Source organism: Dryas octopetala, chromosome 5 (genome assembly GCF_963921425.1).
Source record: "Dryas octopetala chromosome 5, drDryOcto1.1, whole genome shotgun sequence".
NCBI classification, from domain to species: Eukaryota; Viridiplantae; Streptophyta; class Magnoliopsida; order Rosales; family Rosaceae; genus Dryas; species Dryas octopetala.
In genome coordinates, this window is record NC_141370.1 from 140,889 (window position 1) to 148,917 (window position 8,029).

Consider the following 8,029-nt stretch of genomic DNA (forward strand, 5'->3'; position numbering starts at 1 on the left):
GTAGATGAAAAAAGAATAAAATAAATAAAGGTGCAAGAAATTAAATATTAAATCTAGAAAGGAAAATAACAACTTTTTGGTTATAGAAGCTAAACAATAGTATAAGAACCAAGGTTATGGTTCCACACTACTTATGAACATATTAAATGAGATTTTTAGTAATTTCTCCTTAAAGGAGGGCACCCAAGAGTCACTTGATGCCCTCTTACAAAGATAAATATGAATTAAGCACAAAAGTTGAAGATTTATATGGTAGATCTTGATTTTGCTTAGATAATACAAACTTTAAGCAACTCAAGTGAACCAAAACTAAGGAACAACTAGAGTTCAAAAAGTCTGTGTTTAAAACAATTAATCATAAAGCTAAAATGTAAAAAGATGATCTAACACCCATAATATATGACATTATGGGTGAAAGGGGATCTCTTTCTCATTTTAATATCAAAATCTAGAGCTTGTAGTATTTTAAACAAGGAAAAATTTAACATAAAGACCTCACTTAATAATGTTCATGGTGGTGCTTCCCCCTTACCAAGGTAAGGGGGTTTAGTGACCACCCATGATTTTATATCTTGAATAGAAATAAAGAAATAAATAAATGAGCATGTAATATAAAGAACAATAAAATAAATAACACTATTAACAATAAAGTAAATAACTACATAAAATAAAAGGCATAAAGTAAAAAGATTAAGAGAAGAGAGAAGAGAGACATAATATAAAGTTAACCATGCCATAAAATAAAGAACTACATAAAATAAAAGACATAAAGTAAATAAATGATTAGGAGAAGAGAGAAGAGAGACATAATATTAAAATTTCATTAATTAAAATGCAAGAAAAATTACATTCCTATTCTCTCTCAAACATGATAGCCAAATGGCTTGAGAGAGAAATCCTAGGAGAAATACTAGAAAAGGCAGAAATTTAAATTCTAGAGTAAAAGATGTGGTAAAGGGGCTGAATATTTCCTTATATAGGCAAAACTTATGGTAGAAAATATCAGAAGGGGGGGAGAGCTGGTGACAGCTATTGAGATAAGGATCAACACAAAGAGCTGGCCCTGGAGCAATCTGGAAGAGTTGGAAGATGGCCACGTGTCGCAGTGTGGTTTGTCAGGACCGCCCCCGAATTCCACCCTAAAACCCGGAAGGATCCTGCGGGATCCAAATTCAAGGAAAATCCTACCGAAAATTCGACAGAACCTCCTCTGAAAATGGACTAACCCAGAAATTTCAAACCTGTTAAAAAGCACTTCTAAATAGCAACCACCTCTACCACAACCAAAATAGGGTCTCAGACCCAGCAATTTCACAGAAATCCAACTTAGAATTTTAGAATGGTTATCAGAGCTCTTATTCTATTACAAGGAAATTTTTACAAGAATAAAATGTCGCCTACAGGGTCCGACTAGGAAGATGGACGCGAATGCCTCGACGTGATTGGTTTGACCTCCACCAAAGCTACTACCTGGGGGGACAATTTAAGACAAAACAAAACATACCGTGAGACAAACTCAGTGAGTGGACAATTTAATGAAAACGAAAATAAAAGTAAACTTCTTGTTTCAGAAAATCCTTCAAATCCACATTTAGCACTAAGACCTCACGTCACTCTCTGAAATCCCCCAATTTTAAAACATTTTCAGAAACTCGCTCAAAATTTGTTTTCATAACCAAATAGAAAATAAACTATTTATCAAATAGAATTCAAATATTTAAAGTTCTAAATAGTTTTATAATTTTAAAATAAATTATCACCATAAAACCGTATAATACATATACAACACACCAAGTCAGTTACCCGGAGAATCTGTCATACATGCGCAGAGCCGAGAATCTGTCATACGCATGCAGAGCCATAAATTTTGTCTTACGTGCACGCAGAGCCAACCCCCAAAGGGTCAAGCATCACGACACACGGCCCAAAGCCTATGTGTGTGCCGCAATGGGTCCCAAGACCTATCTAATCTGATAACCTGGAAGGGTACTGAAAAGGTGGTTTGAAAACCAACAACAACTTGACAAACAACATAGCTTTTACTTAGAATGTCAACTTCCCAAACCTTTTTCGAAACTTTTCAAAATAAAATAATGAATCGATATAAATCTCAATTTCATCTTTCTCACAATAGGTTCAAAATAAAATGAGTTATAAACATAATAAAAAGAGTGGTAATAAATATTAAGAACCCCTCGCTCAAATTCAAGAAAAATTAACATATAAAAATTTATGCTAAAACGATCACTTGTGTATGATTTTAAAAGCTAAACGCTTCAAATCAAATCCCCAATTAAAATCCACATCATAGAATAATTAAAATGATACGATCTTCATAACTCATTAAGAATTAATCCAACTCAAAGATTCTTATTTCTCAAACACTAACTCAAAAACAAGTATAAATTAAATTATAAACTTTCATAAACATTTTCAAAATTTAAAAGTTAGTCCACTAACAGTGAGAAAATCTAACTCCGATCCTCCGCCTGATCGTCACGAACCCCAGTCATCTCACCTAAAGAATAAACCATAATTTCAATTAGTCTTGACTCGATAATACTTAAAGTGTGTACAAGAAATATTGAACCTAATTGTCACGCCCATTTATCAATTAACCCGAGGATTTATTTACTTAATTCACAATAACCCCGTAAGCACTACTTCCTTCTTCGAATCTCCTTGGCTTAACCCACCCTCAACCACAACACCAAAACACATCATAAACTAAAGAAAATCAGCGGAAGGTCTTACCTTGATCGGAAAATTCTTCCTAAGATGAAATTTGTATCGGCAAGGTCACAAATTTATGTCCAATACTTCTCGGCTTCTCCAACAACTCCGGACCTAGCCAAAACAACAACCTACTTAGAAATCGCTCTTGGAGCAAATCCTAATTTCACGTTATGACAGCGGTGAGCAAGACTACCACTAGTGCCACCCAAGGTGGCCATTTTCAAAGCCAAAATAGCCAAATAAGAATGATTCCAACAAGACCCAATCAATTTCTCAGTCCTAGGCATAAATTGAAATTTCTAGAAATCAAATTGTCCCAAAATAACGACAATATTTCGCTCCCAATCGAAGATCCAACTTAAAACCCGAAATGGCCCTAAAACTCCAATTTTAATTCTCTACAATTACTCAAAATAAAACACCCACTCAAAATATTACCAGAAATAAATCCCAAAATCACAAAAAGGCAGTGGGGGTTCAAAATTTCGATGATTGCCGCTCAAGAGGCTGGTTCAAGACCAAAATTTGCCAAAATTATCAAAATTCCTCAAACCCACTCAATTTCTGCATCCTAAACATTAATTGAACTTCCTAATATTGCAAATTTGTCCAACAAAACCACAAGAACAGTTCTCTAATCTGAAAGCCCAAGAAATTTCTGAAATGGTCCCCAAACCCCCATATTCAATCTTCAGAAATTTCTCAAAATTACACATCCAAGCCACAAGAGAGTGAAACCCATCATGAAGGGAAGAAAACCCACCTATTTTCGAAGTGGATAGCGCTGAAGTTTGGCCGGAGTCCCGCGAGACAGAGGGTGGCAGCTGGGTTTGTTTCTGAGTTGTTATTGTGCGCGCGGAGGGGCTGGATTGCTAGAGGACTTTGGTGGGAGTCGGCGCCGGTGAGAAGGGGCCACGCCGGTGGCTTGGGTTGATGACAAAGTGGCCAGAGATGGGCTGGCCTGGTAGAGTTGGTCACGCGCAGGGGGTGTTGCGAGCTGGTGTGTTTTCGCGTGCAAGGAGGGTGGCCGAAAGGAGTCGATCGGCCTATGGAGGTGTTCGGCGACGAGGGAGGCTTGCCGGTAGTCAGTTGTGGTGGCTGCGGTCGGTGGTGGTGGTTGCGGCACCTGGTGGTTTCGGACAGGGGGGGCTGCGGGAGAGAAAGAGGAAATGGAGAGAGAGAGAGAGAGAATGAGGAGAGAGAGAGAGAGAAAGAGATGGCTGATTTAAATTGTGGTATTTGGGCTTTGAAATTACCCAATTGCCCCTTTCTAGAAAATTCTCCACCTTTCCTACTAAAATTCTCAAATTGAACACCATTTTTTGTCTATGCGTTTGGAAACTCGAGTTATAAATAATCTATCTCGAACTTAAAGGTTACAAATTTGAATTAAAACACCCCTCTAAATGCTAGAATTCCTTTCTAAAAATTTTAATAATGCCCGCCCAAAAGATAAATTTTTATTAAAGAAATAAGACTTGGGTTCGGGTCGTTACATGGTTGGTTGAAAGGAGATTAATCAAGCAATTCTGCTGGGCGTGAAAGAGGGTGCAGCGGCTTGGAGGCTGGTTCGGAGCTTAGACTTGCGGCTGCATGGGCAAATGTGAGAGAGAGGAAAGGAGGTGGCTTGCAGCTGGGGAGGCGGCTTGGCTTGGCTCACATGAGTGAGGGAAACAAAAGATGGCATGCGGAAGGGAGAGAAAGCTACCCACGTGTCACTGCGTCATTGGAGGAGAGTATGATTTTTTATTTTTTTTTGGCCAAAAGGAGGAGAGAATGATTAATCAAACCAATTTGAGCAGAAGTGGCGAGTGACTCTTCGCCTCCCTCTGGCTAGGCCAGGCTTCAGTCTTCTTTCTTTCAATTTGGGCCGACTGCTTCCTTTATTGGGCTTTTGTGTTTTTTTTTTCTTTAATTAAACCTACAAAATCAAAATTAAAATTAAAATAAACTAATTAAAATAAAATCTAATAGACAATTGAATAAAACTTAATAAATTCTAGGAATTAAGACAAAAACTAATAAAACCCACTAATTAATTAAATAATAAAAATAAGAATTTAAAACACTAAAAATGCTCAAAGACATAAACAAAAATATATGGTTTTAAGGATAAAATATGTATATAAATTAAGCTCAACAATGGGCATACTCCAGCGCTACGTCGTACTGATTGTCATTGACTCTAATATCGGCAAGGTTGCCGTGTGTGCGGAGGTCGAAGATCGCAACCATGTCCAGGACAGTTGGCGTCATTTGTCCAAACTTCAGGTTGAGAGTGTTGGTTGCCAAGGACCGAAAACAAAGAGTCGCCGAGAGCAACGCGCGATCTATAGACACTTCCTTAAGGCACATCAGGATCAGGTCCTTGATCCCAAGCTTCACCCACAAGTCGCCGTGAGCGGAGTTCATCCTTAAGACCCACCTTTGTCAGTCAGTCTTGACTATAGGCCATTGTGATTGTGGCCGAGAGGTGTTCCACCCAGACCAATTTGCTTACTTGAAGTAGTAGGAATCATCCGGCTAGAGCCTTGTGAGGACATCCTTCACTCCTCCTGGGAGGTCACCAGCAAAGATTGGGCCGAGACAGCGTGTCTCACCCTTACTGCTATTCTTCTTACCGTTATAACGCTTGGTCAAAACGTTATGGGTCTCAATATCAGGGACGAAGTCGACCACCCAAGCTAAAGCCTCTTCAAATCAAACTGAACGCACAGCGATAGTTTTTTACAATGTTTTGGGCATATTATCCATCACCACCACAGATCCCACCATTAGTGGAACATGTGCAGTCTTAGGGGCGGCGGTTCCGGTGAATTCAGGCGGTGTTGAAAGGGATATCAGCTACAGTGGCTTTTAGGACTCCTTGGTTGGTTAGCATAGGGATAGGGATCCCTGCGCCGACAGCAATAGTGACGTTAGAGGTGGCATTGGCGATTGAGGAGGAAGAAATGGATGAAGATGAAGAAACCATTGAAGCAAGTATGGATTCGAAAGAAAAAAGGTAGATTTTCTAGAAATGTCAAGAACACAGAAAGAGAACCAGGCAGAAGAAAGAGCTTGAGAATTCTTGAAAATCTGGAGAGTGTGGAGAGTTTAAAAGCGTAAATGGCTTATGAGGAAGAAATTGGCTTTTATATGTTCTTAAGAATGGGAAGAGGTGCGAGTGGGGTTTGGTGGGAAGGTTCAAATATTTGGTTAATCAAAGGTTCAGTGATGATGAATTGCAGATATCGAGGCATTTTTGGGGGTTGAAGTGTGTTTGATGATTGAGACTAACCTTGGGTTTCGCAAAATGTGCGCCGTCAGGTCAATCATGTGATGGAGGTGGTTGAAGAGCATTAAATGCTCAGATTTTGGTGCCATTGAACATCTTATCCCGTTACGGAATTCTCGGCGTAGGAGTTTAAAAAGATGAATTAAGGACTCGGGAAAATTTTGAGAGTTAGAAGTATTAGCCAACGGCGTTGCGCCGTGACTTATGATTTGTTAAAATACAACTATACATTTCCTTAAACAACTCGGCGAGATGTTGTTGAAGATCAAGGAAATAGGGGGGCATATATGTTTATACCTTGATTTGGTTTTGGGCCGTGAGCATAGCCAAGCCCATAGTTTTGTTAATAAAGACTAGTAGACACCTATGTCCATATTTTTATGTGAACAAGCCCATTTAGTTAAGGCCCAAATCGAGAAGGAAATAAGGAAAGTCCAATATCGCCAAGTGTCCTTGGCGGAGTGGGATTTCCAAGTGTAAATCTTAGGTGCAAAGACAGGACAAGGAGTTCGAGAGCAATGAGGAAAGGGTTTCCCAACCCTAGGTGACAGGACTACCTCCGAATTTCACCCTGAAACTCGGAGAGCTCCTGTGGGACCCAAAAATCAAGAAAAATCCTACTGAAAATTCTGCAGAATCTCCCCTGAAAATTTGACTATCTCGAACCTGTCAAACATGAAATACACTTTCTATATTACTTTAGCCACCCCAACCACAATTAAATAAGGTCTTAGACCCATAACAAGTAATACAAATCTAATCAGAGCATATCTAATAAACTTTACAATCATATCTCATTTTAAAATTTCAAGGGAAAACTTGATCCTAATGTACCAATAAGCTGGAGATGAGAAACTCGAATGCCTCGACGTGGTACGGTCCGACCTCGGTGGTCGCTACTACTTGAGGGGAAACGTTATAAACAAAATAAAGAAAACGTGAGATAACTCTCAGTGAGTAGAAAAAATATAGAAACAAAGTATTTAAGTTATTCATCCTTTCAAATTCCTTTAAAATCAAAACTCCTCTAAAACCTCACGTCACTCTTTGAAATCCCCCAGTTTTAAAAAAAAAAGGCTTTCCAAAACATGTTTGAGGTTGCTAACATATTTTAGTAAATCATATTGAAGCATAAAAAACATATTAGAAATTTAAACATTTAAAATTTTGAATAAACTATAACCATAACATAAATAATCACATTAAAATTGTATAACAGTTTAATAATAAAGCACACCAAATCAGTTGCCCACAGAAATTGTCATACACGTGCAGAGCCAAGAATCTGGAGTACGCATGCAGAGCCAGAATTCTGTCTTACGTGCACGTAGAGCCACGCCCAAAGAGTCAAGCATCACGACACATGGCCCAAAGCCTATGTGTGTGCCGTAATGGGTCCCAAAGACCTATCTAATCCGATAATCTGGAGGGTACTGAAAAGGTGGTTTGAAATGATTCCCATAACCAAGCACAAATTCTTGTTCCGCCAATAGAAAATATCTTTAAACCAATATGTATAAACACAACTAGTAAAATAGTCCTCAATGAATCACATTCAAAAACATAAAATCATTCAAATCTTTTGACCATAAACAAAATATGAAATAACCCATGTGTATAAAAATGAGAAATTTGTTTCCTTTCCAACGTCCAACAATTCACAGAGACAAATGTGTAAAAATTTGTTTTAAAACTTATTTATGATGGCATTTGAAATCCATAATCTAACACCTTTGATAAATCCCAAATTTATTTCAAAATGTTAAGTATGAAATGATGGATGAAATTTCATAAACTCTTTAGAAAATCAAAAATCTATTCAACTTCAAATTCTCAATAAAAATTTACATATCTAAAGTAGATAACAAATTTCATAAATCATTTAAAGAAATAAGAGTCCACTCACAATGAAAAGTCTAGCTTCGATCCTCCACCGGATCGTCACGAGCAACGGTCGTCTCGCCTAGAAATAAAAAACAAAAACAATTAGTCTCGACTCACCAATATTTAAACTGT

The 8,029-nt window shown here is 38.0% G+C and overlaps 1 long non-coding RNA gene across 2 annotated transcripts; it reads right to left on the reverse strand.

Moving 5' to 3' along the window:
• Positions 1 to 896: 896 nt before the first annotated feature.
• Positions 897 to 4,036, reverse strand: LOC147283273 (uncharacterized). 2 transcript variants are annotated; one of them, XR_015122448.1, is made up of 4 exons: positions 3,500 to 4,036; positions 2,755 to 2,847; positions 2,461 to 2,518; positions 897 to 1,470 (listed from the first exon to the last, which is right to left on the reverse strand). It is a non-coding gene; the product is annotated as an uncharacterized LOC147283273 (long non-coding RNA). The 2 variants fall into 2 exon arrangements; XR_015122449.1 differs by lacking the exon at positions 2,755 to 2,847.
• Between the last annotated feature and the right edge of the window lie 3,993 nt (positions 4,037 to 8,029).